The sequence below is a fragment of the Anser brachyrhynchus genome, assembly GCF_964034855.1.
Source record: "Anser brachyrhynchus genome assembly, chromosome: 1".
NCBI classification, from domain to species: domain Eukaryota; kingdom Metazoa; phylum Chordata; class Aves; order Anseriformes; family Anatidae; genus Anser; species Anser brachyrhynchus.
Window position 1 is genome coordinate 46902790 of NC_137694.1, and position 27989 is coordinate 46930778.

General features: G+C 39.3%; 1 protein-coding gene across 8 annotated transcripts in view; it reads right to left on the minus strand.

The window, feature by feature from the left end:
- The window catches only part of LOC308196777 (dynein axonemal heavy chain 12-like), a 159567-nt gene that overhangs the window by 3803 nt on the left and 127775 nt on the right, over positions 1-27989 (minus strand). For all 8 annotated transcript variants that reach the window (XR_013952392.1, XR_013952393.1, XR_013952394.1 and 5 more), the window contains one exon: positions 1-27560. The gene's annotated coding sequence lies outside the window, so the exon portion shown is untranslated. The remainder of the gene's footprint in view (positions 27561-27989) is intronic.

The window sequence follows — 27989 nt, forward strand, 5'->3', positions numbered from 1 at the left end:
CTTGCAGGTTTTTCCATGTTAAATCAAAAGACAGAGACTTTCCATGGCACTCCCTGGACCAAAGTGGTGGTCTGGCATATGGTGGCAGATCTGCTCAGGCCGGTCACTGCCCCGTCCAGCCATCCTTTCCAATGTCTTGCTCCTGGCTCTTAATTGTTGTGTCCCTGCTGCTGCACTCATGTCCATGCACTCAGGTAGGCTGGAGAAATTTGATCCAGCTGAAGAATGGAAGATGGAAGATGGAAGAAAATGATCGAGACTGTTTAACTTCCAGCCTGCTTCACTGCCTGCCTGAAGAAAAAGCTATGCCAGCACAGGACTGCAGGGTGAGGAGAGAGGCATGAAACACAGGCAAAAGCCAGCAGCAGGGGCAGTTCCTGCTCGTGCTGGTGTAGCCACCAAAAAGCTATTCAACTCACCGTGTCCACAACACCCTCACCTGTTACCTATTTGATTCTGATCAGTGTGTCTCTAACTGAAGTTCTGTCTCCTTTCTTGTGTTTCTAAGCACAAAATTCCTCAGTGTGTGAAGGCTTAGGCTCCGCTTACCACTAATGCCTGTCTTGCTCTGTGCACAGTGAGAAATGCCAGTACTCACTAGAGCAGGTCAGCAGAGATGGTCCTTCTTCCATTTGGTCACCAGCTATCAATTAGGTCGTAACTGCTGGCAAGGGTTTCTTCACTGGCTTTGTGTACCAGCAAAGCAGTTAAATATAGCAAAACCACTGTTTGCCTTCTTCCCTGAGAGATATAACAGGGACATTTCGAAATTAGCTGAATGATCATTAAATGCCTTTCTGATACAGGGAAAAGATCAATCTTGCTGGTATGTAACATATGCAGGTTGTCAATGAGTTGCCCTTGCAGTGGTAACACGGGAGATATTGACATCTTTAGGGATGCAGTACTTCCCAAAGCCTTTTCCCTTGTGTTATGGGGGTCCTATACAGCAAAAGAGAGCTTGCACTGCTTGGCTTGTTCAGTGTTTTCACATAGGACTCTTCCAGCAAGATTCTGCAAAACAAGTTGTGTGCACTGAGCACCGCTCTAGCAGGGAGCCAAACATCAGTTTAGAAAAATTACCAGCAGAGAGAGCTAATTTCAAGTAGCCATAAGGGCTGAGAAAACACTCAGGAACAGCAGTGTCTGCTCTGCCCAACTCATAGGCACTGCAGAGAGAAACAGGGCTGGAACTGGGGTATTTGGGGCCAGGAGCAAGCTGTTCCCAGAAACGCTTCTGAGGGCTAAGACAACCTGTCTTGTGTCTGGCCCTGCAGCACCAAAGCTAGGCTCAGATGACCCGTGGCTGATGAAAACTAGAGTGCTATTTTACCTAATCTGTGAGTCATCAAAACAATCTCATTCCCTGACTCCTGGTGAGGATAGCTCCAAGACAAAGCAGCTTCTGGTATGCATGCCGTGTTTGCTGGAGACTATCACCTCTCAGTAAGGGCACAGAAAAAGATGAGAGGTTTTAAAAAATATTGAAATGCCACCACTGTACAAACCTCCATAAAGCAAACTGAAAGGTTTTCTCCTTTCTAACAGCACAGCAGACTCTTAGTACAGCTGCTTAGGAGCTATTTTTGTATCATATCGCTCAAAACCACTGCGTCTCGCTGCAGAGAGGGGTGTTGGGCGCTAGGATGAAAGGGAAACAGTGATGCTGTGTCTGAGGAGTCATTTTAAAAGCTCCATGAATTTAGTGCAGCTCCACAGAGGAAGGGAGTATTGCGAGCTGACAGAATACTCTCTGCCATTAATTAAAGCCTGTTTACTTAGGGATCGTATCTTAATGCAAAGAAAGAGAATTATTTTTAGAGAGATTTCACCTTTATTACCATTGAATGAAATTAACGTTAGTTGAATGGCTCACTTGGAAACATAAAAAGCAAAAGCATCTTAGAGTGCCAATTACAAGCATAAGGTCTGGAATGGCTCTCACCAGCAAGCAGCAGCCACCGGTCCTCATGAAATGACTCCACAATGCCCCCTCTCTCTCACTCTTGCTGTTGAATTTTTTGGCTTATGATTCTTCAAAACAGCTCATTTTGTTGCAGACAGAAGCAAGCACAACCCACTGTCCAAGCTGACCGAAAGCTATGGAAGTTCATGCCAGCATGGCTACAACCCCAAACCTGCCCCTTTGGGTGAAATCATTATACAATATTTATTCAGAGATGTTTGCCCAGTTTCAGAGTGTATGTTTTGATGAGCTGGAGAAGCACCTTTCTGTGCTGACACCAGTCAGTCCAGGGACAGCTTTGATATTTGCATGTCTTCCATCCAGCAAAAGGATTTTACAAACAGTAACCTTGAAGGAAGTTGGCTTTCAGCCATGAATAGAAAAAAGTAAATGTTACATGTCAGCTGAGAATTCTATATAGAATTTGGAGGTGGAATGGATTTTGTTTTAATAGAAAGTAAACTTGGGAGAATCAAAATTTTTCTGTCATATTTCAATTTCCTACATGCAAAATTCAAATGAAACTGATTGGCTTAGGTTGGATTGATCCATGCAGAACTAATTTAGTTTGCTAAATAGAATTAAAATATCTTGTCTCAGGACAGTTCAACATTAATCTTTCCTTGAGCTGCCATGGTGCTTCAATGGAGCTACAGTTTATTCTCAGAGAGACAGGTACCTAACAGTCTGCATGCCTCATGGTCTGGTCCACACAGTTTTTAAATGAGACCAAACAAAATAAAGCCATTGCTTTGCTGAGTCTCACTTTGCTATATCACTTTTGGCTAAACCTGAAAATATATTGAAAATTTGGATGAAAATTTAGAAACCTGCCTGCCTAGAAAGCTAAGAGTCTGTTTGTACCAGGGACTGCAGGGTGGGGAAAAAGATCACACAAGGTCCTCCACACGTGGAGTGAACCTCCCAGCTCTTTGGAAATGAACGGCCTCTGTTGCCCACAGTCCTGTCCCATGGCCACCAGCCATGCTCTGCGGGCAGGGAGGCCAGGAGCGCATCCCCTCCCATGGGTACGTCTGTAGGACCAGAATGGCAACTCATAAACGACACCTCAGGTTCCTCCAGGTGCACCAGGAAAACAAACACAAGGTCCGTTGCCTCGAGTTTTACATTGCAACAGTTCTGTGCAGAAATCATCCCCCATGATTGCCAAAGGTGTGATTTTATTGCTCTCAAAGCTCTGAATTGTGCCGTTCAAGAATAAAGGCAGCAGCTCTCCCTTCATAACATCTTTGCACGGCTGGATACCTTGTCATTGAATACTTTCCCCTCAGTTTTTTTTTTTTTTTTTCTTCCCAGCACAGTTTCAAAATTGATCCCTGTTCTTTCAATAAGCTCAGGACTGTGAAGGGTTCAGCAGTAGATGTAACAACTGGTTTTCACCACTGCAAATGCAAGTGTGGAACAGTACACACTTAGAAGTAGTCTTTCAACATTTTATTTTTCACAGAAGGGCTATTTCTTTTCAGGACACTAATGAGAAGAAGCCTGTATAGGGAAAAATAATAATAAATAAAATAAAATAAAATAAAATAAAATAAAATAAAATAAAATAAAATAAAATAAAATAAAAATAATAAAATAAAATAAAATAAAATAAAATAAAATAAAATAAAATAAAATAAAATAAAATAAAATAAAATAATAAAAAATAAAATGGCATACACAGGTGTCAAAGAAATTGCTGAACAATTATAAGAGTCCCTTTAGTGATGACATATTATTCTGTCCTGCTGGTGGAGCTGAGCCAATTTGTCCCAGTTGCTCCCTCTTTAGACACCCTTCTCCTGGGGACACTGGGAGGGGTGTTCCTCTGGGAGATGCTGGATGCAGCTGAGCGCTGGGAGGTGAAACCTTACATCTGATCTTTCAATCAGTCTTCTATCACAGGATTTTAACAACACTTAGCGTCTTTTGGGGGAAGTCAAGATTTTCTGAAAATCTCTGGTTACCAGCACTTTCATTATTCCGGTGATAACTTTGAATCTATGCATGCGCGTGCACACACACACACATGGATATTGTTCTCAAGATAAGAGGCTTAGAGATTAGCAGTTGCCTTCTTTGCTTATGGTAGAGCTGAAGAGGAAAGACAAATACATAATGCAGCAAATCCCCAAGCAACAAAGTCGGTGGAGGACACCGATTTATACCAGACAAGGACTAAAAGTGCAGGGCTCCAGCTCTCCCTTCTGAGGGGGAAGATGCTTTATTTGTTTTCTGCGATCATTCCTGTAGGCTATGTGGATCATTAGAAATGAACTAATTATACAGGATGTTTTAAAGGTATTTTATTTAACTAGTGACGTACTTTTAATGTAATCAATGCCATGTGACAGGCCATACATTACACTAGTTGGAATTAGGTATTCAGTGTGAATCAAGAAATGACATTTCCTTTGCCTAGCACTTCTGTTTACTAGCATCCCACTATAGGTGCCTTTTCTAACTTCCACAGTGTAGTAACTTTCTAAATTTTGTTGAGGGATTCTTTACCCAGGTAGATTTCAAAGTTAATATTTAATAGGAGCTTGTGCCCCAGTTTCAAAATAAATTTATTCTATATGCTCCTAAGCCTCACCAAAAGTCAGTCATAAGCTTTTAAGTGCTTATTGTGTAGAAAAGCAGGTGTAGATTTATCTGAATATTTTATCTACTGCCCAATGAAAAATGAATATTAGCATTGAACAAATTACCATGTTAACATTATAGTCACCTTATTATTTTTACAGCTTTGTCTGGTCACAGCTTAATGTTCTGTGTAAGTTCAGCTTCATCTGCATTTATTGATTCAAAGTCTTATTTAAAAAGAACTCATTAATAAATATATTTTGCTGTCATTCTCACTTATTCACTGCATTCACAAGACAGAATTAATTTTACCCAAAGCAAAATTCAAAAATAAAGCTAAGAATAATGACAAACCTCAGTATGATAACACTCCTTTTGGGTTATAAACTTCAAATCATGATTACCCATTGATGACTGCAAAGGTATTCTATATTTTAAGCACTTATATTTATGGGCTTCTACAGGCTGTAAAATGACTGTGCTATAAATAGTGCCTTTCTGTAGGAGCATATTGGCAGACAGCTCAGTGGGCATGATCCTGGTTTCTCCTGTGTAAATACTGTGTTTTATCCTGATGTGATTGACATCTCTGTGCTGATGTTTTCACTTCTAAACTTATTTCACTGTTTTCACTGCTTTATCCCTTACTTCAAGCCTGCTTTAATTTGCCTTCTAATTATTTTCGATAATACGTAAACTGGGGAAATGGGATCTCTTGCTTTACCTGTACCTGAGTCTGCAGAAATCCCTCCTGCCCAGGCCTGAGAAAGCAGGGATGCCATTAGACAGGAGAAGTTATGTCAAGAGGAGGAGGGCAGGATCTGTCTTGTTTTAATGCATCACCTCAGACACCTCAGACCCCATCCGATATGCAGGCAGTCATCCTACAAGGATTAACTGTTGTTTGAAATATTACCTCCCAGTCAAGATATCTGTGTGCAGGTCCAGACAAAGTTCTCCACCTCTTCCGAGGAAGAAGAGTGGATGAGCACCTGAGAGACATGGGATTTTTCAGAGTCTGAGTGGCTTAAAAGCTGTGGATGTTCAATGCACAAGTGCCTTGACCCTGTCCCTCATCCAACGCCCTCCCCACCCTTTTCAGATTCTCATATGCGGCCCTTGAAATCACACAGCTTAAGGAAAAAATGGTGTGTTTGATAATGAATTGGTAACATCTTCCCCAAGCTGTCATATCAAGCCTGAATGAGCCAATATACTCCAGAGAGGAGCTAGGGTGCCCTGCGTGTTCTGACTGCTCTCTCTGTTTCAGGGCAAAGAGAATAAACCTGGCTGCTCTGTGACTGCCTGGGTGAAGATGAAATATTAGAATTTTGTTTCAGTTTTTGCTGAGACTACTACTAAGGGAACAAAAAATATTGGAAAAGGGGACTCAGGGGAATGGGAACAGAAGTGAGGGAAGGTGTCTGAAACCTGCATTCACATCTTTGTTCTGGACCAGACTGCATGAGAAGCATTCTCTTTTTCTTTTAATTATTCAGTAGTCACTGAACCAAAGGGAAACAGTGAATATAAATATTATTGACTAGGATGTGGGAGATTCTATCCTGACCTTTGACTGAACCAAACAAGCTTTGTATCTCTCTAAAAACAAATACATCACCTTCAGTGAAGGAAACCCCAGGCCTGCTGGAATCTCAGGGAAAACAAACTATCTGCTTAGCCTTTCCTTGCATGTCTTTCCTTGCACCTCAGCAACTATCCTTTCTGGAGAGAGACTAATGGACTTGGGACATCTTTAGTTTGGCCCATTGTGTCCCATTCTGTGTGCTTAGAGGGTCAGGGTTGGACTGCAAACTTCATCCTGACACAGACACAGACACACACACACACACATGCATTTTGCAATGAAAAAGTGCTATATGAAAAGATTCTTGACCAGATCTAATACCCACAGTCTTGTCAGCTGTGGGGACACTCTCAGGAGGGGCTGGAGTGGATTTTTCTCACCCCTGCTGAATTCTTACTGACAAACAGCACCCTTTTCCCACAGTCAGAACAGCCTAGGAGAAGGGAAAGTAAGAAAAATCTGACTGATGGGTTTTCTGCACAATTTACACCTTCTGTAAAGTGTAGATACCCAAAGGCAAATACAACAGGAGTAAATAACTCTGACAGCACTGGAGGGAGCAACTGGGCAGTGGTGGCCATGTCATGATGCCCATCATGTATCCCTTGTCTGTTGAAGAGCTCCTCTGTCTCCAGCAATTTCAGGAGTGGTTTCCAAAGGGTTTTATTGTTGCTATATTACCCTGGTGCTACAAGCTGAATGCAGGGAGCAGAAAGGCAGTTGACTGCTGCCCAAAGTATTGATAAAATATTTCATTTGTACCCTGTGATAAACATAAAAACCAGTCAGACTGCCCAGCAACAATTTCTTCCCAACATTTCTGTTGTTGCAGAAGGTAGACATGAGAAGACTGAATACCTGCTTGTCTCATCCAGTGCTGCATCCTGCCTCGAATGTTCAGCAGCTTGGAGGGTGCCAACGAGGGGCAGGAACCCTACACCAGGTGCTAGGTGCCAAAGTACACTGCAGTTATGATAGATAAGAATACCACTACTTTAACACACAACATTTTGTACTCTGCTGAAGTTAAACAGCTGGAAACCCAATCTATTACATAATTTTACCAGGTAAAACATTTCTATTTCATTTCTATAACTACAGAAGCAACCAAAAGTGAATGTGCTAGAGTGTGAAATATTTATCTTCTGTTGCATGCAAGAAATCAAAATGTTAGGTGCTGTGAAGGATCATAACAGGCTCAGAGAGAGAGAATGGCCCTCCACTATGGTTCTCTGTAACCAGAGAAAGATGACTGCCATACAGAGCTAACACATTTTATCATTAAACAGCATCTTTCAAATGCCAAACTTATTTAGTGATCTTATAGTTCCATGTTATCTCTTACAAAAAATGTGAAAAAGTAATATGCTTTTTATAGATTAATCCTCATAATTCTACACAACTTACATGCAGAGATAACTCTCACTCACTTTGTCTTCTCATTATCTAAACAGACATGCCTTTCCTTAACTCATCAACAGAGGTCATCACACAAATGCCCTTGTGGAATATTCATTAATCAAACAACTAATTTGAAATGGATCTTCAAAGCATTATTCATTCCCCATCATTCTTCATACATCAATTTAAATGCTTTATGTGTATAATGATTAGGTTGATGTTTAATTAATTGTGAAAATGTGAATTAAAGCTAAATTACAAGACAAATTATTCCACAGCACACAAAAATCTTAGTTCTCTACTGTTAAGTTTAGAAATCTCAGAGTTTCCAAAAACACCTTTATCTGTCAGCTTTGCACTGTGAGATTATAGCAGATCAGTTGGCTACATTGTTTAATACCAGTTATAGCCTCAGTGCCACTAATTTACTTCGTCCAATTGCATAATAAATGTTAATACAAATACACATCACCCATTTATAATTAAGGATAAATAGGATATCTGCTGTTTGAAAGGCACTCAAAGGCTCAGAACAGTGGGAGATACACTAGAGATGTCCTACTTCATTTTGGGATTTACCTAATCTCATAAAGCCATTAGATCTAATAATTAACTTCTCAAAGATCACCAAAGGTAATCCACCATCTACAGAGTATGAAGTAGGCAATATATTGACATATGTCTCAGGCACAGCAAAAGTTAGTTGCTTTTACGACAGAGTAGCATCCAAATCGCAGCACAATAATTACATCTATCCTATTTACAAACCAGTGGATCTACTTTTCAACTGGATAAACCATTATTTATGTTCTTTGCTATGGGTTTTCACACATTGTTGCTCTTGCAGAATGGATTCAGCTTTGAAATGCCAGGAGGGCATTTCAGAAATGGATGGCTGATCCCAGTACAGTACAGCCCAAAGTACTTTGGTATGCTTTGTGCTGAAATACATGAAGTAACAATACACTAAACTGATTCAAAACAAGAACTTCTTAAACGTACATGTGAAAAAATAGTCAAATATATTTATGTAACAAGAACAAATAAAAAATTTCTGTTTCATTATAACTTAAATAGAAAGAGGCTATATATAGCCAAAGTAGCGGATAACATGGTGCATGATTAAAAAAATAACAATTATGACAAGTGAGGAACACATCTAATTTTTATTACAAACATAAATATAACTCCTAAAAAAATTATTTTCCTCTGGTTATTTAATGGAAATAGGACAAGAAAGGCCACTCAGATTAAAAAATAAATAAAAAAAAATGTCCACTCACAAAATGAATATTGCAAAAGCTGTGCAGAAGTATTCATATTGAATTCAAACAAAAAACAGGACAGGGAATGTATTTTACAGGATGGGAGGATAGCAATTGGTCCCAGTGTGGCAAGACAATAAGCATGGGCATTTGTTAGTGCTGAGATGAGCTTTTCTTGGGTAGAGTTCACATATGCTCCAGCAATAAGATCTAAAACTACATCCTTTAAACCTATCCATATTCAGTATTGTACCAAAGCATGAACTACAGTTTCATTACGTGCTTAAATGTGTTGTATTATATATATATATATTCTATAATATATATGCATTCATCATTGAATGGACAAGGCCTGAAGGATAAACAGTAGTATTTGAACAGAGCAACTCAGAATGAGGTTTTTTTTGTTTGTTTTTTTTTTTTTTCAAAAGTCTGCATGAGGTAGTCTGAGGCACCTCCTTATCTGTACGGCTCAGTAATGAGAAATGTTGAATCTCTACAGCTCTCACTGACTCGGATCAGATGTACATCCAATAATTGACCAATTCTCTAAGACTTACTTTCTGTAAGCAACTGAGAAAAAATGCCAACTTTTACAAAACACTGCTATTTCACCAGCAAATCCTTGAGTGTGCAGACCTGGGCCACCAAAGCAGTATGAATATTAAGGACACTGACTAGGTGTCAGAATGAAATTTCAGATCAAATTAATGTCAGAATATAAGGAGGAAAAAGCCAAATATTCAAGCAACATTTCATTAATTTTCCTGTTTGGGGAAAGTTCAGTAGAGGTTTTTAGATGAACCAAGAGTTTTTAATTTGCTCAGCTGTCTTGAATAACAAGTACCTTGTTTTTCCTTTCCTTTTTTTTTTTTTCTTTTTTTTTCTTTTTTTCTCTTTTTTTCCCCTCTTCAGCTTGGATAATAGCTTTATGGTCTACAAGCCACACATACTAAGAAGAAGCAATGTCCAAATTCCACTTCAGCACATTGCAGCCCTTAGCAACTGATAAAGCAACATTAATAAACCTGGTCTATTCCAAGTCAAAGCAGATATCATTCAGAGGACGTAAAGTACAGCAAAAGGGATTGAAGTGCATGTCTAGTTTGCAGTGATTTATTTATGAAATTCCTAGGGGACATAGCTACACAAAGGTCTCAAAGCTGTGGTCTGTGGTAAATAGTATGTCATAATATATTTAACAAATGATAATTCAAACCACAGAAAACTACACAGGGAAAGGTTCAGAAAATGTTTCCTGGCGGGGAAGTTACCGAACACTTGGTTTTAACAGTTTTATTATAGCTTAGGGGTAAAGACACTGTTGACTCTACAAATAAATAATTCTTCATCTCAACAACCGAGATTGTTCGAAAACTACAAATTTGAGGTCAAGATGTAGAAGTTTCCATGAAAACAACCTTGTGAATCTTCAGGCACTAATGAAGGAGGTTTCACACTTGGCAATAAGCTTTTAGAGGTTATACAGAACCAATAACTATAACAATAAAATATGAACAAAAGGAAATTGATTTAGCATCACAGGAAACCTCAGGTGGTATATCATCTCAGAATTAATCACAGAAAAATAAAGGGAAATATTGTACAGAACTCCTTTACAGTGTCTAGTGTCTGTTTGTGGTTGTAAACGACCCGTGCAACAGTGATCCGATGATTTTTCTTGGAAAGTCATTCCCTAATCTAGTATTGCTGCTAGGATTGGTATTTACAAGCAGTCAGCCAGAATTTTCCAGCCCCCTGGTGCTCTATTCCCTAAGAGCCCAGTAAGGTCATTATTGCCCTTTTTTACTGCTATAAACAATTGTTTCCTCCCCTAGATGCTTGGATACGCCAAGTACTATGGGGAAAATACCATTATCAAAACTCATCTGCATCTTTTATCATCTATTCAGCCAGTGCATTTATTTTGTCCAGCTGCGTGCTGCGTGTTACCACTGACTTACTCCTCACCACACTGCTGTCAGCCTGCAGCCCACTTCCTGTGAATTTAGCTGCATTGCCTTTCAGTTTCCAATGCTACTTTGTATAGGATATGTACTTACGGGATATATGTTCTCATGGATCCACTTAATTTCTGTTTTTACAAACACCTGAATAATGAATATTGGAAAAAATTAACAGGAATTAAGCTGGGTGTTGGCTGGCATATCCTACTGCTCTAGGAAAAGCTTTAGGCTGGAATGTGTGCCATGTTCTGCCTGTGACAAGGTGTTTTACCTCTGTTTTCAGTCCAAAAGCTGAAAGAAATGATCTGTGTGAAGAAACCTCGGTGAGTCTGCCCTTGGTTATTGCAAAAGCCCTTTGCCAAAGTCCATTAGGGATGTGCTCTAGCTGGGTTCTGACTTTCCTTCTGTTATTGCTGTTTTCTTTCCTCTATTATTTCCAGTGGTATTTTCTGTTAAAGAAGAAAGAAACACTAAAGCTATACACAGTCTCATTAAGCCTGGATACAAAGTTCATCATATACAATGATGAGGACTGTGCATAAATGTCATTCTTCACATGCAAGTGAGATATTTAGAAATCCCAGCCATATCTCTGCCTGGCTCCCAGGAGATCATCCTATAAGTTGTCATATTCACATTAATTAATTCAGGGCTTGTATCTTTTATCATAGACTTTTTTTTTTCTTCTTTTTTCTTTTTTAAGGAAAGGCTACTGGATGGTCACAATGAAAAGGGCAAAAGCCACATAGATAGAGTCTTCTGAAAGGTCAAGCCGTTAAGAATTTGCTTAGATCTTTCATTGTGTCTGCACTTTTGTTACTGATATCCAAAAGCTGAGTCCTAAAGCTGAGCAGGATAGTCAACTCTTCCAGTCCCAGCGGACTCTGTGTCAGCCTCCATTCATCTGCATTGTGTAACTTGGCTCCACTCAAGGTTCTCACTGAAATTACCTCCTCTGTTTGTCATCACAGCTTTTTCACTCTGTGTAAACAATTCAAAATGTCAGAAGCTATTAAGACACCCTTTAAAACATTGCATCCTTGGAATCCTTGACTACAGTGACAGACTGAAGGAAAATGCAGATTTAACAACATATTATCAAAAACCTCAAAGTGATTACAGTGAGGTAAAGGGTACACTTACCACCAGTCCTCCAGCTATCTTGATTGTCTCCTCTGAGACCTTTCCTCATGTTTTTTATTGATTTAATAGTAAGATGTTTCAGAACATCTATATTCCTGCTCTGCACAGATTATTGTTGAGTAAAGATAACCATCATAAATAAATAAATAAATAAAATACCAGTTTATTCTCATTTGCCCCTTGAAAAATACCTGCTCAGTCAAGAGAAAAATCAGGAGCAAGATACGATTAAATGAAACTCTTTTAGAAGAAGATGTTTTTACCAGCAAGTAAAATAGCCTGTTCAGTAAGCTTTTACTGTTCAGATCTGTTAGAAGTGGTCTTGCCTGCAGATTTGTATTTTCTCCTGTATCTCCAGGAAGATAATTCCTGCTGATGACTTGTAGAGCTTCCAATTCCTACCTTTTATTTTTTTTTAGCAAGCAGTAGAGAGAAACACCTTTAACAGCTTAAAGCTTCAGTTCCCTTACTAGCACTATTATTTGTCTTCAAAATATATTTTCCATCACCCATCCAACATCATTTCCCAATATTGGTACAATACAAAAGCAAAGCCTGTGGTTTAGCAGTACGTCACATTCCTTCCACTTAAAATACCAGAAAGTATTATCTTTAAAGAATGCCACTATGGAAAATGTGCAATTAGTCAACAAAGTAATTATTTGCAAGGACCTTCATTCCCGAATTAGAGGAAAGTATTCTCTCTCTCTCTTTCTCTCTCTTTTTAAGATAAATAAATTACACAGGGAAGAAATACATGAAAAAGAACTCTGTATTTTGCTTAATTAAAAGCAGTAAATACTCCTGAAATCACTAGATTTAATTTGACCCATTCACGTTATTTTTTTAAAAAGGTGATGGGAATATTAGTAGCTTTTGGTAGCATGATGACAGAGATTTGGGGGTACTTACAATCATAATTTACCCAAGTTAGCATGAATATTGCTTTCGTACCCTAATCACTGCTGGTTTTCCTTCCAAAATAGCCTTCAACAAATTTAGCTTTGATTTATACTCTGAAAACAGTGTGAGACATGAATCATCTCCAGGTTAATCATGCAGTTTCTGCGATCTCTCATTTTCCTTTGGATCAATGGAACATGAAGGTCTCTGGATCTTGAAGGCATCTCAGGGCAGCCTACATCTGATGACTTCCAGAGCTGTAAGTGCAGTACCAAGGCAGCAGTGTTTCCAGTCTGTGGAGAGCAGACCAGTGGTGGTGCACCTATGGGCCATTTGTGGCTGCTGTGTAGAAACTTCTAAGCCCTCTGAAATTCTGTCATTAAAAACTTTTGGGGAAAAAAAGGTTTCACAGAGTCATAGAATTATAGAATCGTAGAATCACAGGATCACAGAATGGTTTGTGTTGGAAGGGACCTTAAGGATCACCTAGTTCCAACCCCCTGCCATGAGCAGGGACACCTCCCACCAGACCAGGTTGCCCAAAGCCCCATCCAGCCTGGCCTTGAGCACTTCCAGGGATGGGACATCCACAGCTTCTCTGGGCAACATGTTCCAGGGCCTCACCACCCTCTGAGTGAAGAATTTCCTCCCAGTATCTAACATAAACCTAACCTCTTTTAGTTTAAAGCCATTATACTTGTCCTATTACTGTACTCCTGACAAGAAGTCCCTTCCCTGTAGACCCTCTTTAGGTACTGGAAGGCCACTGTAAGGTCTCCCCAGGGCCTTCTTTTCTCCAGGCTGAACAACCTCAACTCCCTCATCCTGTCTTCGTAGGAGAGGTACTCCAGCCCCTTAACCATCTTTGTGGCCCTCCTCAGGACTTGTGTTAATACTTCCATGGGTTCCCAGGTTCTTTGATATACTGGGAGGAATTGCAATGGTCCTTGAGCCAACAGCATTCCCAAGTGCACCTATCAGTTAGATTTATGACTGTTGCACTTCAGGAATGTTAGTTCCCGAGCTGATCATCTCCAAGGCTCACCCTGAAAACACCAACCAAAGCAGACATCACACACCCTTTGCATCACTGCCAGGGACTGATCTTTCCATTGTAAATGGTTAATGCACTTCCCCTGCAATGTGAGGCAGCCTGATAGTCATCTGGAGATAAAAGGATAAAACTGTGACAAATGTGTGGTCTTAAATACTCTAGGGTCAAAACTGGCTGTGAACATACATGAACCCACAGAAAATGCTTGTATCAGCACGTGATTTTGTTTTTAGCTGCCATAGGGTAAGAAATTGTACTGGTTGATGATACTGTGATGCTGGCCTAATGGTATCAGTGCTTGGATTTACAGTTTTGTGAGATAAAAAGATTATACCCTTATCAGATAGAGTTATAGCAATTAAAAAACTGCCGTCAAGTGGAAGTCTAGAACAATACAAGCAATACACATAAGCGAAACCTGGTGACATTCTGTTTTGTGGACCTTACACCAATTGGGAATGCACAAGGGAGAATCACTGGTGTCAACACCTTGAAAGAGTCGCTGCTCTGCTGGCCAACACCCAACCACACAGTAAACCAGCCTGGGGTTGAACTGGTTGAAAACAAAACAAAACAAGATGAAACAAAACAAATAAATGAAAAATAAATAAATTAATAATAATAATAATAAAGGAAGTGAAGAGGAAGAGAAAGCTGTGGGGTCTTTTGCTTCAACTCACAGAGCTGCCATATGCAAGCAGCTGAGTTGGCACTGCTGGATAGGAGAACACTCCCTTTGTAGGGCATTAGCCTGTTTTGTTAGCAAAGATTTTGCATCATGGTTCCACAAGCTGAGATGCTGTCTTGTCCCTATCATCATTTTGATCCTTTATGTAGATACATTGCTAGTCTCTTGCCAGATATACACCAATTTCCATTCCGTGCAATGTCCCTCCCGACCCTTGAACCTCAAAACAGCACACATTTCAAGTTTTTTAGCACTATACAAACAGGTTTTCATTACCATATCATATTTCACAGCTCTCTGGATGTTTTGCAAATGGACAATACTCCTTCCTATACATTTTTCCTCTAATGTCCAAGTCCAGCCTCAAGTACCTGAATATGTGTCATAAAAATCTTAGAATGCCAGTCAGCAAAAACAGTACATAGTTTCAGGCAATAGCTGCCCTTCTTTTACTTGCATCTTGTAGTCTAACCACAGTTTCACTTATCAAAATCACTTCTACTACAGGGATGCAGAACACAGGTAATATCCTTGAATCCTCCTGCTCTGTGTGCCTTATCTTGCTGGGGTGACTTTCATCAGTTTCAGTGCACTTCTCCCTTGGATTTGGCTTTGGATGAAAAGCTCTCTTTGCAGACCAGAGGCATCACCTCCAAATTGCTAATTATGAGAACATGGACAAACTGCAACAACAACAACTACAAAACACCGTAAAATAATAACAAAAAAGGTGTTATGTTTATTTTTCCTGTCTTCCCACAGTAGATAACTAACTGTTGCCTATATAAATCAAGTGGTCCTAAGTTATGTTGCCAGCTTTCATGTTTAGAACTAATGCATATTTTTGCCTGTAAGTTAAAAGATTAAACAGTCAAACAAGACAAAGGACAGCAGGCCACCCAAACATAATGGCTAGCATTAATAGAAAGGCAACTGAAGTCTCAGTATCCCACGGGTACCAAAAGTTTTTTTGTTTAAAGTACATGTCTCCCACAGCTTCTATTAAACTTAGTGAGAATTGTGGGGTCTTAAAACTTCATATTTTGGAGACTGAAATCACAAGTTTTCTGCAGTGCTGAAAACTTCACCTCATATATGAAAACTACAGGCAAAATGTTGGATCGCTCAGCAGGCAATAGGATCAGATGTAACTTACCAAATACAGATGATGTCTCCTTCTAGCACAGTCCACAAACTTCTTCAGTCCTCAGACACTAGCGATGCCAGAAAGTCCATGAAAGGGAGTCCTCTGTAGCCTCAAGACTCTCTAAATTTAGAGAATATGTTTTTGTTGGGTTCAGAAAAGCACTTTTGGTGGAAGTACTTCAAGATTTTGAAATCAGCAGACACTGCAGATAGTCACTGCTAAGGAGGTTTGTGGTGATGACAGGTAAAGTTAGGAGCTATAGGGAGAACCTAGAGACTCCCATCTGTTTTTCCTGCAATTAAGGGATAAGAATGGATTTTTTTTTTTCCTGTGGAGTGAGTCAGCAACTGTCTGAAACACTTGGAGAAGTCATCTGAACCTTGCTGCTCTTTGCCATAAATTTTGGCCCACTCACAAGGATGAGTAATACTACAAATAAATGAATAAATAAATAAAACCCAGAAAATCATTCCCTTTGTCTCGTGTTGGGTCTTGAAAGAGCTATCTTCCTGAGGGTCTCTTTTATTGAATCTTAAGGCATTTAAAGATTTTGGTGTCACTCATTGAAACTGTGAAGAGTTCAATTACAACATATACACCCAGATGTTGACTCAAGTCTTTGTTTCTGATGTTTGTGTTGGATATGAGCTAGCTGATTTCTGTCTACTGCTGAGTGAGAGATACTGAATGAATGTGCAGTTTAAAATCATCAACAACAATAAAATAATAATAATTAAAAAAAAATTAAAAGGTTTTACAATCAAAGTACTCACTGGAAAGACTGAATAAAACCTGAAGACAGAGCTTGGAGCTTAAGAAGAAGTAAATTCAGGAGCTCTTTCTGTCATCCACTATTTTCTCTTATTGGGGTGAAGAGATACTACATCTAGGCATTCAATATAAACTCATTATTTCAGTTAAATAATAAATAGCATAGTCAGCTTGGTACACTGGAGAAATGTTTCAGCCGTATCTTGGGTTTTCCTGTTGGAAGAGATATTGAATGCTAAAACTAGAAATGAAAGTTCAGGAAAAAATTCACGTTTCATTACCATAAACCACCAGGCTGTACCATACAGTAGGAATAGCAGATCCCTCTTCTGCCTCTCATTTCTGCAGCTTGGGAACAGAAGTAACAAGGAGAGCTGAGCACAGCTGGCACAGCTCCTCCTGCTGCCTGAAAGTCCATCACCAATTGCTCTGGTCAGTACCAAAGTTTGGCGTGGGCTTGAAGCAAAGCAAATCACTGACAAATCCTTTTCAGCTAGACCAAAATGATGAAGAAAGACCACAATGAAGAAAAATGTCAAAATCTTTGGGGGGTGGGGGGGCCAGTTATTTTTAAGGTAGTTGCTACATTCTCACACATTATATCTCATTTGCACAAAAAACATGTCAAGAAATCTTCCCTTCATTCCCAGACTTCTTACTCTTTTTCATGAAAGGAAAAGCCTACAATGCTCTAAACAAAAGGTAAGACAAACAATATAGGAATATTAACACTTCTTTCTGAATCCAAAGAAGCCAAGTTGCATCTTCAGATACCTGAGCTCCAAATTGTCTCTATTCAGAATGTGGACTAAAACTACAGATCAAGGTGAGGATACATTTAAAAAATAAATAAAAAATAAAAATAAAAAGTCCAGAGAAATTGAAAAGACAGATTTTGACCTCTCCAAAAGGAGTGTTTCTGTGCAGGGTCTAACAAACATCCCCTCTTAGACTGCAGCAGAGCAGCAGAGTGAGTTCAAGGCATGTTTTGGGGAGAGGGTGAATGCCAAAGCTTAGGTGGTTTGTACATTGCTAAGTCCTGTCCTGCTCTCTGCACTCCAGCAAAATCCTCCTGAAACACACAGCGTGCAATGAGCTGGGAATGAAAATTAAGAGGGCTGAGGAGGAAGGTGAGGTGCATTTGATAAACAGTAGCCACTTGGGAAGGGAAGGAAACCTAGAAATATTTTTTTTTTTAATTTTTATTTTAAAGAGGAATATTCTTAATAGGAAAACTGTTCAGCAGAGCAAGAGCCTTAATAGCTTTGGGCTGTATTACTGCTAAATGAAAAGAGGCAATACTCCTACCATTGGTAGCAGAGGAACTGAATGATCACAATTTTAATTGTGCTCACTCTTCTGCCATTTAAAGACTCTAAGAGACAGATTTCCAATCTGTCTTTGCTGACCCTGAGGCCCTCCCTATTTCAGGTTCACTTTCGTGCCTGTACCTGAGGTCAGATGGTTGCAGAAGTCTATCCCTCTCTGTGACCCAACTGCTCACACAATTTAATTTGTGGATTTGTGCTGGCAGAATAAGAGGTCAGTTCCTGAAAACCTAGCCTTAACATTTCCTGTTGACAGCTTCTCAGATATTGCCTATCTGCTACCCATATCACAGTGTCTGTATTCTTTCCTCATAGATCTCATAACAGTAACAAACCACCCTTCATTCTCCAACCTGTCATCTTTTTGCCCTGTGAATTTCCAATAGCATCCTGAAAAAAACAGCAGAGGCTGAGTGAAAGAGCTAAGATAATATTGCTACCTAAGTTGTGCTCCTGCATAATCCCCTAACCCATGGCATATATTAATATAAAGCTATAATATAAGTCAAGCCTAGGAACAAAACATTACAGGTTTTCCCTTGTTTATTTGTTTGGGTTTCTCTTTGTTGCTCCATGTCTGTTAATATAAAAGACTGTAAGCAGTGTTACGCGACCAGTGCATTACTCTCAGCTAATGCATGCCTATGAGGCATTCCAGCTGCTCCTTCAACCTGAGCTGTTTTGTAATGTGTGTGAACCTTGTTTGAGCTGGCATGATATAGTATCTGGAAAGGCAATTTAATGCAATCTCTCATCTATTTCACTGATTGCAACCATTTAGTGCAATCTTAAAGAAAGATGATTAGAACTCACTGGTTCTTAATGTTTAATTTATTTACATTCATGTCTGCTAGGGAGCCATTTCATTCATCTCCTAAATGATAGCATAAAATCATTGAAAAATGATGTGCAATAAACATTATTATTATACTGCTGTCCTCACTAGCAGATAACAACTGCTGTCATTCGTAACAGTGATTGACCTATATGGCACAGCACTTTAAATTCTAACCATAATAAAACACATTATAGGCATAACACTTCTGTATTGATGCCTGGCACAATAACAGGTTTTTAGTTAAAATTCAGCAAGACTGGCATTTCTGTGCAGGTATGTTGAAGCACAGCTACTCTTCAAGAAAAAAAAAAATCAGCACAAAAATGTCATATTAGCTGAAAAGAAAGGGTGAATTTTTGGAACCATGACTGCATCCTAATTGGCACTTCTGGTGTTGTTGCCTGGTGCAGAGGCATTCATATTAAGCTGAACAAATGCCACATTTGCATTTCCGATAAGTGCTAGCATTTTTCACATTTCTCATGCATCCCTTGTTTAAATAAGCATACCTGAAAAGTTACCTAAATTAGCCTGCCAAGATGGCTTACTATCTCATTCTCATTGGCAGAAATGTGGAATTTTTATAATAATAACCTTGATTCAGTGTAAGTAACCCTGCCAGAAGCATTTGGGGGATTAAAATAAGTGCAACCTCAAAAAGTTAAAGTGGCTGCGATGGGTATCTTCTAACAAAGCAGCAGACACCAACCTGTGCCAAGCAGCACAAAGCATTTAACAAAGTTCCCAGCAAATGAGTGTATTCATGAGTGTAAAACTTTTTTTCTTTTTAATCTTATACAGTTGTTTTTGTTTCTGTTTTTGTTTTTGTTTTTTATTGCAATGTTATAAAATGCTGTTTCTTTTATTTCACAAAAAGCAATGTTCATCATTTTATTACTTCTTTCAAAGGTACTGTACTATTATGAAAGAAGGTATACATTTTTCTTGATGGAATCAAGGCAATGAATAATTGAAAGTTACTCTTCATTCCAGCTGTCCCATGTGGCTTCTAAGTTTATGGTAAAAACAGATTTGGAAGTAAAACTAAGTTAATTTTGCATAATGTATAGATACATACATAGATATACAATAAATAAATAAATGTATGTATCTATTAACTCAGCTCCTCCAAAGCATAGCACTGATTAGACCTATCAGAGTGTTCCTCTATCAAAGAACATGGAATCAAAATGCAGCTGTCATTCAGGAAATGACTATGCCAATCAAGCATTTTCCACTTACGGAAACTAAAATGGCATGTTACTTTTCTTGAAGTCTCAACAATGAGAGAGAGAGACAGACGGAGGGATGGATGGACTCTGTTTCCTCTACACTATACCACATTGCCATCTGAATTGCTTGCCAGTTTCCACCCTGTCACACATGTGCAAAGCCCATATGGTCAGGGAGGTTGCCCAGGTGTCACCGCTCTTTGCCTGCCAGACTGATATTAAAGGTAATGATTCAGGAAAAGGTGGGATGTGAGCCTAAGTCCAACTTTAGGTTGAAATTTAGCACCTGAAAAGTAAAGGAGCAACACATTTGATTTGATATATGCTGAAAATTCTGGATACAATAATAGTCAAATGCAAAGAAAAGCTGTAACCTACCTTAAGTCCCTTTTCAGAGAACAAGCTAATAATAGTAAAATATGAGAATTCACAAAGGACTAAACCAGGTCTTGTAAGTGGTTCTGACCACTATTTTTCACCATTGCTATGTTTAATTATTTTATCTTAATGTCTGCTGATATTACCTTCTGTATACACATGCACATACACATACTTTTATGGAAGAAGGTGGTGAGGGAAGAGGTTTTTAGAGAAAGCTGGTGAGCTTGCACATCATGGCGGTGTTGCCATAGGAGCAGGATTGCAGGCATCTCCTGGCACTGGTCATGGCACTGCAGGGTGATGGCTTTCTTGAGGGGGACCACTATTATCTAACTGGCTGTTCCCTTGTGGGAAGCAGAAGCTCCTGGAATGGTCTTACATGGCTGACCTCTCTGCTCCTCCATTACCAAAATTCCATATTCCCTCTATAAATTCCCTTTCCATAGCACAACTCTTGGACAGTCAGCTTTTCTAAATAGAAATATAGCTACTCATACAAATGTATGAAAACAAACAACCAAGCAACAACTAAAAATCTAAGCAAACAACCTACCTCAAACAGGATTTTCAGTCCAGTCTCAGTGATGTACAAGCAGTGTTAGTTTTTCCTTATGCATTTGTATATCTCTTACCAAATTTGCTCTAAAATGCTAGTACTTCCCCTCCATAAATAGCCCTTTTCGGGGTTGCTGTAGTTGGAGGTTTGGAGCAAAGACTGTTCAGGACATGGCATAGCTGCTTCCCTTTTCAAACCACTGAAACAAAACTCTTCAGATATCAATATGTTTGGCTGCATCCCCTCTCAAAACACATGCATAATTTATATTGCATCAGTTGATCAGCTGAAAAGCAAAACAAAGCAAGCAAACAAACAAACAAACACAAGAAATTTCTTTGAAGTCCCCCAGCATATTTAACAGGTATATGCTAGCCTGAGGTGATAGAGTGGAGACTCTGGGGTGTCTTTGTTTTTTAATTCTCTGGAGATAATTTTAAACCAGTAGAAATTACTTGAAGTGACAAGACATACTCTGACCTGCTTTGCTAAGTGCAGTAGAACCACCCCAATGCTGCTCAAGGAGCATTTGTTTTCTCCTGGAAGTAAAGCTTCACCTATTTCTGGTGAATTTGGAACAGCTTTCATGCCCCTGGCAAGAGATTATTAGTCCCCTCCTCACTTTGCTTTGCCTGGCCAGAAGGAAGAGAGAACATCTAGCCCAGCCCTGTTGTCCATCCAGCATGGAGTATGTATGGTCACCAAGAACAACTTTCAACAGTTGGATAGCAGTTCTATCCTAGAGAAATGAAGTCACGCTAGGTGTTGTAAAACTAGGTGTAGAAAATATTTGGTGTTTAGTATAAACAACACACATTTCTCTGGTTTCCATCCACCATTATCACTGCTGTACGCATCCCACTAAACTAAACCAGACTGACAGCTCCAGCTGTGCTGGTTCCTGTTTCGTCATGCTAGTGCAGGGGAATAGAGTGGATTCAAAAGCTCTGGGCACCATATAGATCAGTGAGACTTTCCATTAATGCTCTGTGGTAGCTACTACCCTGAGTGTGCAAGATAGGTTCAAAATAGGGTCAAAGTAACCACCAGAGATGGGGGAGCAGTGGAGGCAGCCGTGAGTCAGTGTTCTTCCAATCAAGTTGCTCTGAACTGGCAAGCTCCAAACAAGGCATGTGCAACTATACCAGCAAAGCAGGGCCCTCTCTTCCTCTGGCCTCACACAAGTGCCATTCATAGTTTCCTGACTACTTAGACCATGGGCACATGAACAGGTTAAGTTTTGTCAAACTATTACAATTTTTAAAGGCTGTAAATGACAGCATAGTTCTTAAAAGCACTTCAGACTTACCTGAAGAGCAGCAAAAACATCAGCAGATGAGTCAGGGCAAACCATGTCACACTCCCAATCATTTATTTGCACTGTGTAATTTGCTCAAGGTTCACAACTTCAGTGTCACCTCCTTGTTCTGGAGTGCCTAGTCTTACAAAGTCTGAGCTAGTCACACAGCAAGATTTAATGCTGATAACAATACCTCCCAAATCCTTGTTGAGTGTGTGTGTTGTGGATAGCACAGGATGGAACAGGGAAAAGACAGCGACTACTCTCTTAAGCTCCTTTTGAAGCTTCTGGTATTTCATAGCTATCCGAGGGCCAATTAGGATTCTGATTTAAAGCTTCAGCAGTCCCCGAGGACAATAGCAGCTACAGCAGAAAAATAAATACTTGAGTTTTCTTTTACCTTAGACCAATCAAGGAAACACTGACACCAACACATTTTTCCATTTCCCTGTGACCACTATTTGCCACCAAAAAATAACTTCTAACCAAAAAAGTAGAGCACATCAGACAGAATGGTGATTTGGGCCATGTGTGATTTGGGCCTTGGGAAACAGATTGAAGTATGATGTTGCACCGACTGTAACAAGGCTGTAAGAGTCAATCTACAGGGAGCAATGCTTTTATCTGGTCACCTCTTTCACTAAATACACAAGCAGAGCACTCCCTCTTCTCGTTAATTTGGCCCATTTGCTCTCCGTGCTTCTTTAGAAATTATTAAGAAAAGTGGGCAAATTATGGGCCTGCAAATCTACATGTTTCTGTTTTGTACAAAGCATTGTGACCTTTTTCTGCTCTCCAGTAATTCCAAAGTGTCTTGCTTTTAAAAGTTCAGACTTGTCATGTTGCTAATCCTGGATGAGGACAAGCATGCAACATATATTTGAAAGTTATTGGTTGGAAAATAAGAATGATATTAACATTCAAATTGATTAACCTTTGCAGGGATATCATATTATAGTGGCAGAAGATGGGCTGAATATCAAGGATACTATTTTAGGTGTCTGATTGAAATGCTGTGACTCACCACCCCTCCAGGCACCCGTTTCCCTCCTCTGCCTCTGAAAGGAAGCTGGCCTTCTCTCGGCACCCAGTGCCTCTTCCACTGTTTCCTTTAACATGAGTCAAGACATGATATACACCTTCCAGCAATGACTACCGAAGTAAAGGTACTGAGGATGAAGAATCAGGGGATTAGAAAACATTTGTCAATCTGCTTCTGTACTTAGAGTTTTTATTCCTGGCTGGCTGCTTGTTGGAGCATCCTGCAGGTAGGATCCCCCCTCAGGTGCTGGGGCTCAACCCCAGCAAGCTTCCCAATGCACCTTTGCTGTGGCCACAGCCAGCACCAGGCTCACCTGGCAGGGAATGCTCCCAGCTGCTGCTTCTCCTGGAAGACCCCATCCAGCTTTCTGAGTGCTCCTCTGGTGTTTCAGTGCAAAGTTAGGCAGCTCAGTTCAAAATTGAATGGGTCAGTCTCACTTCTTTAGCAAGCAAGGGAACAACCAACCTGCTCATTGCTATTCCCCAGATTCCCCAGCCAGGCAGAGTCTAACTCAGAACAGCAGAACCTTTTTTTATGCAAAACTGGAGGTTCAGAATGGTCAAAATTGCTACAGAAGATATTCAAAAAGTCTCTGAGTTCTGAAATTCACCATAGAAAGTAATAAAAGTGTTATCATATCTGTTGTTCAGCTTGTGTACAGTAATTAGGTTGTTCATGAGTATTCATTAATTATTTTTTTTAATAAAAAACTCCTAAATGACCTCTTTTAGAGACAGCCACATCTCTTTTCTCATTCAGTGGCCAGGGGGTGTAAAATGAAGAACGAGAAATCTCAGGTGCCTGAGAAAGGCAAGGAATGTTGGTATCCATATTAGTTAGGAACAATGGTTTTCCTAATTTTCTGTGTTGAAAAAGATGCCACTATGCAAGATGCCACTATGGAGAAGTACGAACCAAAACAGCAAAAGACAAGAATGAAAACACCTTTAGAAAAGAAAAAAAAAAAAAAAAAAAAAAAAGAATTAGTGAATTTGGCCTGTAAAAAAAAAAAAAAAGTGGAAATTGAGGCAATTTCATCCCAATTGTATGCCCCCAAAAGAAGAAATACATTTTTTTTTCATCTAAGTTTGTGCTGCCTACATTATCCTCCATAAACTGACAAATGATACCATTTTTTTCATTACCTAGAAAGTAGCATTCAAGGAAATAAAATCCTGGCTAACAGCTCTACCTTTACATACATATATATATCCAGGAGAAACTAGACTAGACTTAAAGGAGGAGCAGCTTCTCCAAGCTACACAGCAATTGCCTTCTCAGGCTATAAATTGTGAGAATGGGAACAACAGGAATCTGAAAGTGCTTTTACAATTACCACTTACTGTTTGTAAAGCTGGAATGTTTTCAAAGGTATCAGCGTTATACAGCAAAATCTGATTAAAAACATGAAATGTAAAAGTTTTATTTACAGGTAATACTAAATAATCTCCAACTCCTTTTTATTGCACCTAAAAGCTAGATCAGAATTTAGAAGTTCTATTGTTAAAGCTACTTTTATTAGCTGGACCAAAATAATAGAAGAATGTTAACCAAATCATATATAAGGCACTAAAAATGTGTATAGTGCAGAATCCTGCCTCTACATAAATGAGTAAGCACTTTGACCCTGACTTCCAGAGGAATCTGGGAAGCATATGACAGCGACTCATCCAGTGTAAGTCACCTTCTACAGTTCCTCTGCCAACCTCCACTCCATTATCCTGGTCTCTGCCCTCTGATGGTCTCCAACAACTTTGCAGAGGTTAGAGGAGGAAGAGGACAAGAGGACACTGTCTCATCACTGTGCTGGGGAAAAGATAAGAAACTCCATCCCCAGCCCCCAGCACAATCAGAAGATGCCTATTCCTATCTGTTTCTGCTTTTGGAGCACAGGAAGACCAAATCACACCAGCTTCCAAAAGTACCACCTCATTTTCCTTTGCTCATTCATGGTATATGTCCATATTAGTTCTTCCCTAATCACCATCATCGTCCCTGTCTCCTTCTGTAGAAGCATCCCAGTGTACTTGCAAATCTTTTATAATTTAGGCACCATCCAACTGACTGTATTCTTTAAGATCATCTTCTGTGAAGGCCAGAAATGCTTCTTTCAGATCCTTTGTTTCATTTTCTCCAATTGCAATAGATTTATCCTTGGGGTGCCCTCTCTTTGTCATAAACTATTATGCTATTTTGCACCCCTACCCACTTCAAAACAACCACGTGTAATCTCCATTTATAAGAAGGATAGCCACTAATATCCAGTGCAGTCTGCTTACATCTAATAGCAACTTAAAGAAGCTGAGGGCCAACATGCATATAAAGCAAATTGCACAGTGCTGTACTTAGACTTCCTGTGACCTGGTCTCTTGTCCCTGAAAAAAGAGAGAACAAGAAAGACATAGCATATTTACATCGCTGAATTCCTATTCCTCACAATAGCGTTCAGTCTTTCATTAGGAAATTTTTGACAGTGAAATTAAATGCTCATAAACTGAAACATTGTAGTTAGTTCTCTTCCTTAAATGATGAGGTTGCTTTCAACATACTCTGAGTCAGGACATCGAATTTATTCTCCATGCCCCTGCCAAGACTATGAAACTTCATCCAAACCCCTAGCTGAAACCCTACTATTGCTCTTCGGAGGCCAACTCTGAAGGTTGCTGTGACCACTACAGAAGAGCAGTTGGATCTCCTACAGCAGCATGTCCACATTCAGTCCCACACCAAGCATCTTTCAGTGTATTTAACCTAACTTCCAGGTACTAACTTCACGCATTCAGTTGTCTTTGTGTAAGAGATGATTGCATTTTTTCAGTTATTACTCAACTCTCAATAAATCTTCTATTTCTTAATCCATGTACAGTGATAAACCAGGTTTGCACATGACAGTGGCTGACTAACCAGTACAAACTCCTTTGGCACTGCTGGACTTGAAGGAGACATTTCTTATTTTCAATGGGTTGCAAACGGCATCTCTTTTTTTTTTTTTTTTGACTTGTATTAATACAGCATATTAAAATCCATCTTCAGTGGGCAAGAATTCTGATGTTACATATCTACAGGGCTGTAAAAACATTTTGATCTTCTCTGCCAAACTTTTTTTCTGGAATGAAAGCTATGTAGAAATTCTATTACAATTTGTTGTATACTTTATATAGTTTTATATATATATGAAACTATTGATATCTCTATGTAGCAAAAGATATGTCTCACATATTTCTAACAAATGAGACTGTTATTAGATGCATGCGATGAATTGCCTGGAGATATTACCATGGTACTGTATGTTTTATCATGCAAGCTGAAAACTAAATTGTTTTGTTCCCTTGATGACTGCAATACACACAAGGAACTCTGTAAACTTCAATTACAGCTGCCAAATTTTTGCACATTCCCTAATCAGTTCAGTTATAATAAAATAGAAACTTGAAGTCTTTATAATCTGAGGCTACCTGGAAAATATGTGGGTGGAGCTGATGGAAAGACTGAGAAAGGACAAGAACTGCACCAGGATATATATAACAAAAACACAGATTCCAAACACATCAATAGTTTCAGATGAGATAGAGTTAATTTTCTTCATAGAGGCTCAAACAGTGCTGTGTTTTGGATTTTTGATTAAAATAGTGGTGATAACACATGGATGGTTTCAGTTGTTGCTGAGGAGTGGTTGCACAGAGCCAAGGCCATTTCTGAAATCAGTTATGTTGTATAATGTCAATGTATCAAACCTGTATCAGTGGCTCCTGCATATCAGTGTTGATACTTGTTGCTCAAAAACCATGGAATCACTAGCATCTCAAATATCAAAACACAGGCAAACTGACAAATTGCATTTGTAAAGCTGTCTGAAGAAGTTAGGGTGAAAGGTACAGGAAGTCAGTAAACTTGCCAGACTATAGAGCCAAAAAGCCTTCTTCCAGCCAAAAGAGGAAGAGTCTCCAGTCTCTACGACTGTGGAAGAGAATGTATTCCATTGCCCTTTGCGATACTACCCAAAAGCTATATAAAATGAGAACATTAAAGAGAAATTAAGGGTCAGTATCTGTAGTTACCATATTTTCTCACATTCTATATTATGGTGGCAAATCCTTGTTTTGGATAACTGGAAAACTGAAGGAAACTTTTAAAAGAAACTATGGACTTACCATCACCAAGCATTCAAAAAATCACACATAAATACATGACTATCAGGGGTCATAAATTCAGTTTAAACATCTGAGATGAAGACTTATTCTCAGTGAAGTAGATGGCAGATTTGATTTCAACAGTGTATGGTTTCCACTCTGTGACATTTCCTAAAAAGCTTCAGGTTGATTTTATTTGCAGGTCAGGCTTCTAAGTCTGGAAGGTACATTTAAGTTGCATTTTCACTTTTTATTTTTACCTGCAGAAGAGCTAAAAACAAACAACAAACAAACAAAACCTTAGCTTTTGGAAAAACTGAAAATCTCATTAGAAATAACAGAAGGACACAGACCTAGCGCTTTAAAACATGCCATGCTTGAGACACAATATGAGTCAATTCTGTCACAGTTCTCAGCTGCCATAGTCCACCTGGTTAATAAACTTTAGCAGGAAGGGAAGGACTAATGACATCAACTCTGCTGAAATTTGGTGGGTTTTGTTTTGTTTTTAATCACTTGTTCTAAATTAACCTAGTAAAGTAAAAAGTTTATCTCCCATTCCAAGAGGCGTCTTTTTTTTCGGGGGAGGGATATGGTAGTAAAAGCCCCCTCTCGTAACATGTTATACACCAGGGTCTGGAGTTTCTAAAAATCCGTGACAAATTCTACTATCCTCCTTACCACAAAAAGGATTTTGCAT